Source organism: Sorghum bicolor, chromosome 5 (genome assembly GCF_000003195.3).
Source record: "Sorghum bicolor cultivar BTx623 chromosome 5, Sorghum_bicolor_NCBIv3, whole genome shotgun sequence".
NCBI classification, from domain to species: Eukaryota; Viridiplantae; Streptophyta; class Magnoliopsida; order Poales; family Poaceae; genus Sorghum; species Sorghum bicolor.
Window position 1 is genome coordinate 4889742 of NC_012874.2, and position 9584 is coordinate 4899325.

The window sequence follows — 9584 nt, forward strand, 5'->3', positions numbered from 1 at the left end:
CAATAAAGATGCTTTTGATATCCAAGAGCAAGCATGAATAAGGTCACAGAAGCAATAATCAATGGAAACAACGTGCACAAAATGAAAGTGAGCAGCCATATCCCAAGATAATGTGTGTTATGTGTGTGTTGACAGCACGGGCGCGGCAGTGTGAGGAGGCCACGGGGGGCCGTGGGACCACGTGGTGCATGGATCTAAACTTGTATATCAGCCTCCCTCTATTGCCGCCGCCTCAAGTCTTGCTCGACATAGTGATGACTTCCTAGATGTTGATGCCCAACCTGACTAGTGCTGCGCCGGATGCTCAAGAATGGGCGAGGAATTCCTCGCACCGATGGTGGAGACCCATTCACCGTCTAATGTTATCTCCACCCTAGAGGAGCACCCAATGCTTGACCCCGTAGTTTATTCCTGGCTCGACTGCAGTAGTGCCAGCGATGAAGAGGACACTGATACTCCTAAGCTGCCAGCAGCAGTGGATGTAGTGTGTCTGGGACACAGATTCTGGTAGCTGACACTGTGTTGGAAGGGGATGATCTTGATCAGTAGCAAGGTCACCCTAGTCTAGTAGCGAGAGGAATCATCCGCAAAAGAAAAATCAGTAGCTGTTGATTATTAAAAAAGAATTAATTATTCTAAGAGTAGTTTAGTGTTTTCCCCTCTTTCTAATAGAGCTTATTCAATGAAGGGAATTTCCCAATAGGGTTGTGGGGCTTTATATCGAGAAGATCACGGGCCAGGGGCAGATTTGTAACCTTGTTCATCCTTGTGCTGATTCCCCTCCCATTACATAAATCCTACCTTCAGTTACAAACCACATGCTTCCATCTACAGTATGTGGGCTTTGCTTGCTTCTTTCGAGCTGATGGCTATACTTCAGTTTCAACTCGTTGAAATCAACGAAGAATTTCCTATAGTTTTCAACTAGTTTTGAACCAAAAGTCAGACTTGATAGTTCCAAAAAAACTGAGAGAATCATGACCCTCCTGGGCCCCGAAACGAAGACCCAACCAGGACATTTCCTATTGTTTTGCTTGCTCTTCCTATTTAATCTTTAACTGATGCCTCCTTTCCCTCCAACGGTCTTGCGCAAGCATGGCTGGTGAGGAGGCCACAGGTGGCAGCTGGACTAGGAGACGTACAGATCTAAACTTGTATATTGCGCTCCCTCTATTGCTGCTGCCATGAGTCTGGTTTGACACCATGATGACATCCCAGACATTAATGCCCATCCTAACCGGTGCTGGGCTCCTGACTCTCCAAGAACAGGCTAGGAATCACTCACCTCTGCAGTGGCGGCCTATTCGCAATCGAATGGTCTCTCCACCCTGGAGAGAACCCAATGCTTGATCCCATAGTTTATTCCTAGCTTGACGGCAGCTGTGCCGGTGGGTGAAGAGGACATTGATGCTCCTGAGCCACCCGCGCTAGTGGATGGTCCAGTGTCTGTAGGCCGAAGCTTCTGTTAGCTGCCACAAGGAGATCATCTAGTAGCAAGGTATGTGCGCCCTAGTAGGGTAGTTGCTGCTGAATGGGGATGGTCAACCGAAGCATATACTTGGGTGGTCCACTCAAGGAGTTGCGGCCACTGCAATCCACTCAAGGGGCTGCTGCAACTGCAATTGAAGTAGGAGCTCCTGAGCTCCACTTTCTGAGGGCGACACAGATTAGGCAGCAGCACAACATTGTGACGCCAGGATCAACAAACCATAGTCAAGCAGCAGCTATAGCACAGATCAGATAGTCTGGTCTGGCAATCCAATACACTCATAGCTCTTTTGAACAAGCAGCGAGGGGCAAAATATAGATGGCAACGACAACAAGGGTGTGGAAGTAGTACTGCTAAGAAGGATGGCTCCTGCGACTGCAACTCAAGCTTTGAGTGCAATATCTGTCTTGACTTGGCTAAATAGCCTGTGTTTACAACCTGTGGCCTCCTCTTCTTCAGGACATGCTTGCACCAGTGGCTCCATGCAAAGTCACCATTCTCTGACTGAACAGAATGTCACTGCGATATATGGAAGAGGTGGTGAAGAAGGGGATTCCACCACCAACCCTGACTGACACCCAGGCTGCGAGAGAAGGGAAGGCATGAGGCAACAACTACAAATGGTGGACACAAGAGGAATTGCAACAGTTGTGAGGCAGTTGATCAAAACCAGGGTGGTGTAGTTTGTCTAAAAAAAAGCAGGATGTAGTGAGAGGCCACCAAATTCTAGCACTGCATGTTAAGCTGCGTCCCTTCTGAGTCCGTCCAATACAGGAGCCGGCTCCTCTAACAGTGCGTGTTATGCTACGTTCATAAGAACAAAGTGCTGCAGCTTCTTATTTCCCAATTTCCATTCTTATGGTCTTGATATAAATATCATCTGTTTCCCTAACTAAAGCTTCAGATCTGACAGAAATGAAGTTTAGCGTAGATACATAATACATTTACCTCAACAGAATTTAATTATGTGTGTGGAACATATATAAATAGATTTCAAAAAGAGATTGCAAAAGAACACATCAAATGTTCCCTAAAAAAAGCACACATCAATTTTGAGGATTCACTCTCTCCATCTGCGAACCTATGACAATTTTGATTATGGTGTAGTACTATTGAATATATAAGTATATAACTCAACACTATTGTACGCACAAAAATAATAGTAATTTTTGTAGCAAATATTTTCTCAATATATCTACTAAGACTGTATTTTTTTATTTGAGCAAATAGATTTTAATTGTCAAGAGTTACTGATACATGTGGTACAGGTATTTAGACAGAGGCATGGATACATTGCACCACATGATGCTGATGATATGAACAGCTTCGCCATACCTTATTTTTATCTGTCCTCTGCCACTGGCAGTAACAGGCAAGATTGCACCATTCTTTACATTCTTTTGTTGTGCCTTTGGTAGATTATCGTCTATATATATCCAGACTTGAGAAACAACATGCCATTTCGATGTGCATGTGTTAGTTCAACATTCTGCTAGTAATGACTTAAAAAATTCAGAATTTTGCTTTCAGATTAAGGTATCTATACTTGTACACAGAGAAAATAGAATTTCTTTCATCTGTATTGCCAATTGTACAACCAATTAAACAACAAAAACAGATGCACCAATGGGACAACCAATTAAACAATGAAAACAAGTAACCTTCTTTCATCTTGGAGCAACGAAAGCATTTTAAACAAAAAAATTGACAACGTTTAGTATATTTTTTATACCATGCCATTTCCTAGCATTTAACATCACAGTCCGTGCAGTGTCCACACAGTCCGTGCAGTCAGATGCGCCAATGGGTGTACTGAGTCTGTGTACGCATCAAGCTTAGCTTCTTTGCTCTATCGGCATTACATTTGGAGTGTACCCCACATCTGTGTGGCCGCACTGTCGAGTCTGCTGGCTAGTATGGCGATGGTATTGTTGGGTGTTGCTTGGACCCTGCAATCAAATAGATGTAAAATGTAAAATGTACCATCTCTGTGTCTCGTTGTGACTGAGTGAAATGTTGTGGTGTGCCCTGTACATGGGACAACCCAATCTCGTGCTGGCTCCATGATGTGTCTGATCCTTCATCCGCTGAGCTGGAGCTTTCCTGCTGCCTAGGTAAAGCAGCCATCCTGTGTGGCATGGTCGAAGTAGAGTGAGTAGGGGTCCTTGTCGTTGATGAAGAACATGTGGTGGAAGTCAGTGAGCTCGAAGTCATAGAGCTCGATCGAGTGAGCTTGAAGGCATAGGGAATGAGTGCGCGTTCATTAGAACTTGAAACACATCCTCCAACAATTTGTCCTCACCCTCGGTATAATGTTATGATTAGTAACCAAATTATGAAAACTGTAGGTGCACGATTTAGACATCTTACCTCAGCAAAGCCTCGCAGAATGCCATGCTCATGCCCTCTAGCTTGTAGAGCACCATCCCAACCTCATTACATTGTCGTGCCCGCTGGGTTGTCTGCAATAAAGATAGAATTACTAAATGCATCCAAATGAAGAAAGGTTACCATAATCAGGTGATATCGTGGAGAAGTGGACCATGTAGCTCTTTATAGTCTCAACTTTGGCTGCATCCCTCGTCTTGTCTTGTCATCGTGACAATGTCATCAATGTTATCACCATCATAGGAGGAATCCACAACGTTCCTGTCCGTGTATGGTGGCTTGATGTAGATCCTCATAGAGGAGTGCAGCCAAACAAGGTATTGTCCAAACCAAATTTGATTTTGTGCTGCCTCATCTACTTGATCCCTATTTTCCCTATCTTCCTAAAGCTGCAGAGGCTGAGTGTGGGTCACACGCCAATCCGTCTCAGTGTCCAGCCTCCTCTGATCAATCATACCAACATGATGTCAAACAATGACACTTATCAATAAGTGTTGTAATAAAATAAACAAAGATGTTTTAACATACAAAGATGCACTATACATGGCTGGTGTGCCTCAACAATGTGGAAGAAGACCACTACATGGAAGAGCCTATTGTCACACTGCATGACACTCAAGCAGCCGTATTCCTCTGACACTTCTCGTGCTGAAGGCCCCCACACAACCTATACATGCAGAAGTTAATTCATTTGCATTTAATGAATAAAAGTCTATGCCACATGAGATCATCCTATCTGGTGTTGCTTGATCACATCTAGGAGATCTATGTACAAACCTATAGCTCCTGTGTGGGTTTCTCCAACAGACATGATGTCCTTCCAAGTACACATGCATAAAGGTTAGTGTCTTGGTGCGACCAACGCTGCAAAAACCAAGATTATGTAGTGCCCATTTTTTATGTCTCCCTATAGTTTTGAAATATAGAGCCCCTTTAGTAGAGATTCACCATTTTTTATGTACCATTCATCTTTTGTTAATAATTACTGAAAAAATAGTGTATTTTTCAACACAAATGCAATATGTTGACACACAAGATAGATAACTAATTAACCAATGTCCATGACAACATCTCAAACGAAGAATAGACTATGAAGCCTAAATCTGACTGCATTATTCTGATGCCTATATGGTCAGGGATGAGTGATTATCAACCACATACCATAGGTAACTAAAGGAAGTACTCTATATCTTGGAAGAATCCAGTTCCTCTCATGGCACATGTCATCCAATTCCTGCAATAACTAGTGTTATTAGCCAGAGGATTGTAGAGACAGTTAGGATAATAATTTACACATCAGATGATATTTCTTGCCTCGCATCTATTGCATTGAAGTATGGCATCATTCAGTTTCTTCCTCTTTATGCTCATGGTTTGGCATCCTTCTCCACAGCTAATTGGATTGGCAACTTCCATCATCTTCCAACTATTCTCATATTTCTTTAGGATTCACATTATTTTAGGTGTCATCTCCATTTCTTCTCATCGTTAGAAAATGATACACCCTAGATTGATATAACATGAAGGACTGCTGGCCGGGGAAGGTGGCCTAGGTGCTAGACGCGGCAAGGTGGAGTCTGGGCGCCAGCTAGGATGGGCTGGACGCCGGCCAGCTTGGTATGGGTAGCCGCGCGGGCAGCCAAGGTGGCCATGTGTCTGGCCATGCCACTGTCCATGGGATCCACGATGCCAGCCGGAGATGGCTCGACGCTGGACGTGACACAAGGAGGAGGGGCTCTAGTTGCTGGAGCCCAAAGTTGACGAGAAACCCACTCTTCCCCATGGCTATGAAAAAGAACGGGGTGGAGGAGGTCGATGAGGACGGTATCTACCGTATCCGGTCATGGGGGGCTCATCAAAGAGGAAAAATAGATGGAGAAGGTGGGCAACACGACATCCTAGCCGCAACGGAAGACAACACATGTTCATTTTTCATGTCCATTGAGTGGGGAAGACGAAGAGGAATAGAATGAATCGGTACCAGAAGACGAGTGTGTGCAATCAATGGCAATGGTGGGTTGTTTCCACCGAACTCCATGAGGAGTTACGAAACACATGGAGCAACCCCTGAGGAGCTCTCCAGATCCACCATTTTGGTGAATCTGAATTTAGTGGATCTAGAGCATTTGGGAAATTTTTTGTGGAGTGGAGCTATTTTTTATGAATCAGGAGCTAGTGAATCTCTACCAAATAGGCCCACAAGTATAAGTACTAGTAGTTCCCCAATGTCCGCCGTGCCGATGGGCCAATGCTCCCAACACCAGATTTGCAGCATGTAGATGTAATGTCCAATGGTCCACTAGCATGTCTAACAAAGCTGCTGACTTAGGTTGAGTGTGGGTCACACGCCAACCCTTCTCAGTGTCGAGCCTCCTCTAATCATACCTACATGGTGTCATACAATGATACTTATTGACAAGTGTTGCAATTTAATAAACAAAGATGTTATTAATAGACAAGCTATATTCATCCAACACTTCTCGTGACAAAGGCCCCCACACAACATATATATGCAAAAGTTAGTTCATTTGCATTTAATGTACAAAAGTCGATGCCATATAAGATCATCCGATCTGGTGTTGCATGATCACATCTAGGAGGTGTACAACCTATAGCTCATGTGTGGGTTTCCCTAATCGACATGATGTCCTTCCAAATATACAGCAGGCATATTTATAATTGCGGCATATGCTGGAAAAGAGAAGATTATGTAGTGCCCATTTTTTATGCATCCCTATAGTTTTAGTAGAGATTCACCACGAGAAAAAAGTGAATGTAGATACGTGACTCACAATGGATCAACTCTATCATGGATCTATCAGAGAATTATTTGGCTACACAACAACTCCAGATCCATGAAACAATGGTTTTGGTGGGAGTGGCCTGTTTTGACATTAGGTTGTAATATGATACATGTACCATGCATCTTTGGTCATAATTATTGAAAAATAGTGTATTTTTCAACACAAATGCAATATTTTGACACACAAGATGATAATTAACTAACCAATTTCCATGACAACATCTCAACAATATTATGATTTTCCATACATAAAAATAACAAAAGATTAAATGAATATTAGTCTACCATATTCAGTTGTACCCACAACTGCCTAACATGCTTTCATTTAACAATAAGGTCATTTGAGTTTGGACTTTGGACTCCCAACAATGGGAGGGTGACAACTACAATCTAGAATCCACATCTTAAAGACCAAAGAACCTCTCCTTGCACACCTACAGAAAGTTGTGGCTTGTGTAGCAAACACCATCAAATCAGAATTAGTAGGTTCAAATATTTTTGTTTTCACAACCAAATAATGCAAGAAGAATAGACAATGAAGCCTAAATCTAACTGCATTATTCTGATGCCAATATGTTCAAGGCACTACACCACAACACCAAATTAGCGTTACACATGTGTTGCTATAAGTTCACTAATACCGTTAAATAGTTGGTCGTTATAGATTGTCCACAGACCAAGTGTCAGAAAATGTACCTATCGCGATGAATGATCGGTTGGTATAGATAGTTGACTGTACCATCAAATAATGGGTCGGGATAGATCAGTAAAGAGGATAGACCATTGGTCGCTATCGCTATATAGGCCGTGCTTCCTGGCCGCCATCCAAAAGAAAAAAGGCCCGCGCGTCCGCAGGAATGAAAAGAGGAAAATTTTCCTTGGCGAAGATTTTGGGTGTTCCCTCATATCAATTGGACATGCGCGTGCTCCTCAGATGAGAGGCTCACGCGTGCTCCTAGAGTCACTGGCCCACCCAAAAGAGAGAGGCATGTGCAGAAAGAGCGAGGGAAATTATTTACCCGCTCCCGTGACTTGGTCCAACCTCAGTCCGTGAAAATATCCGAGCCTCACCCCTCAACCCTATCCACGTCGCCATCCCTGTAGGTTTGCGCTGCCCATCTCGCTGCAGCCCTGCATCCAGTCATCTGTGTTGGTTGTCACATAGCCAGAATCCACCCGCGCTGGCTGCCACGAAGCCGGCAGCACTTGCACCGGCTGCCATGGAGGCAGCAGCCGTCCGCTACGGCTCCGCTCCACCCTCTACCATGCCTTCCACCTGAGCTGCCCGAGGCCCAAGCCACAACAACTGCTGCCCTCGGATATTTATCCACCACATGCTACTTCCTAGGACTCCATGCTACAACATGTAGGAACTTCAAAAATCAGTGATTATCCACCACATACCACAAGTAACTAAAGGAAGTACTCTGTATCTTGGAAGAATCCAGTTGCCCTCATGGCATATGTCATCCAATTCTTGCAATAACTAGTGCTAGACAGAGGATAGTGGAGGCAATCAGGATAATATATAATTTACATCAGATGATGTTTCTTGCCATGCATCTGTTGCATATAAGTATGGCATCTTTCAATTTTTTCCTCTTTGTGTTCATGGTTTGGCATCCTTCTCCAGAGCTAATTGGATTGGCAACTTCCTTCATCTTCCAACTATTCTCATATTTCTTTAGGATTCACGTTACTTTGGTCTCATCTCCATTTCTTCTCATGGATTGAAAATAATAGCACTAGTTTTATATAACATGAAGGCTTGCTGGGCAGGGAAGGTGGCCTTGGTGCCAGTCATGGCAGGGTGGAGGATGGCCATAGCATCCTAGGCGCTAGCTAGGATGGGTTGGACACTGGCTAGGGCGGCCTGGGTAGCCATGCTGCTAACCTGGGTGGCCACGTGCTTGGCCATGCCACCATCCATGAGGTCTGCGAGGCCGACCGCAGATGGCTCGACGCTGGCCATGATGCAGGGAGGAGGAGCTCCAGTGGCTGCAGTCCAAAGTTGACACCAAAGCCACTTTTCCCCATGGCTATGAAAGAAAAAAGGGGGGTGGAGGAGAGCGAGGAGGACTAGTGTGGAGCACTCCTAGAGGATCAGAGCTCCACCAAAACAGTGGATCTAGCCCCCGATCTAGAGCATTTGGGGAATTTTTGGTATAGTGGAGCTGTTTGTGGTGAATATGGAGCTAGTGAATCTCTACAAAATAGTCCCATACAAGTATAAGTACTGGTAGTTCCTTAAGGTCCAGCGTGCCGATGGGCCAATGCTCCCAACACCAGATTTGTAGCATGTAATTGTAACCTCCAAGAATGGAGTTCCTTATGGTCCACTAGCATGTCTCACAAAGCTGCGGAGGCTGAGGGTGGGCCACATGCCAATCCTTCTTAGTGTCGAGCCTTGTTCAATCATACCTACATGGATGTGGAAGCAAGGTGAGGTTGTTTTAACAAACAACACGGTAGGTGTGCCTCAACAATGTGGTAGAAGACCATTGGGACGTAGCACCTTCAGGGCCTATTGTCACGCTCCATAACACTCAAGCCCTATTCCTCCGCCAACACTTCTTGTCATGAAGGCCCCCACACAAACTATATATGCAGAAGTTAGTTCATTTGCATTTAATGAACAAAAGTTGATGCCACATGAGATTATCTGATTTGGTGCCGCTTGGTCACATCTAGGAGAGGTGCCCTGTCTGCAAGGGAGAGGTGCAGGAAGCGAATGTCACTCTGATCTTGAATTTTTTATATGTTTAGCCCAAATTTGAAACATATTTCAAATTTGACCCGCTTATGAAAATATTTTCAAAACTAGACTGTTTGGACCCGCCACCATGCATGGCGGGGCAAATGCACAGAACCCCGCCATGCATGGCGGCGGGGTACTACTGCTGA

At 44.4% G+C, this 9584-nt stretch overlaps 1 pseudogene; it reads left to right on the forward strand.

Annotated features, from left to right (window-relative positions):
• On the forward strand, window positions 335-7960 carry LOC110435846 (annotated as a pseudogene).